Here is a 247-nt window from a genome sequence, read left to right as displayed (position 1 = left end):
GTAACTACCATAATACAAACTCGTTAGTTTTCCAATATTTCAAAACTCATTACTATTAAAATACTTAAAACTCTTTCATCCATCCAACTTGTCCAAAGCCATGGTTAAAGGCTTAAACAAGTAAAAATTCTTATATTAAAACAATGTAATAACTTCATGAAAATAACTTGTTCATAGTTTCAAAACACATTTTTCATGAGTTCAAGAACACTCATTTTCGGTTTTGCTTCCAAAATGAGTTAGAAAG

This window comes from Lupinus angustifolius, unplaced genomic scaffold (genome assembly GCF_001865875.1).
Source record: "Lupinus angustifolius cultivar Tanjil unplaced genomic scaffold, LupAngTanjil_v1.0 Scaffold_122_28, whole genome shotgun sequence".
Lineage (NCBI taxonomy): Eukaryota > Viridiplantae > Streptophyta > Magnoliopsida > Fabales > Fabaceae > Lupinus > Lupinus angustifolius.
This window is presented reverse-complemented; position numbering follows the sequence as displayed.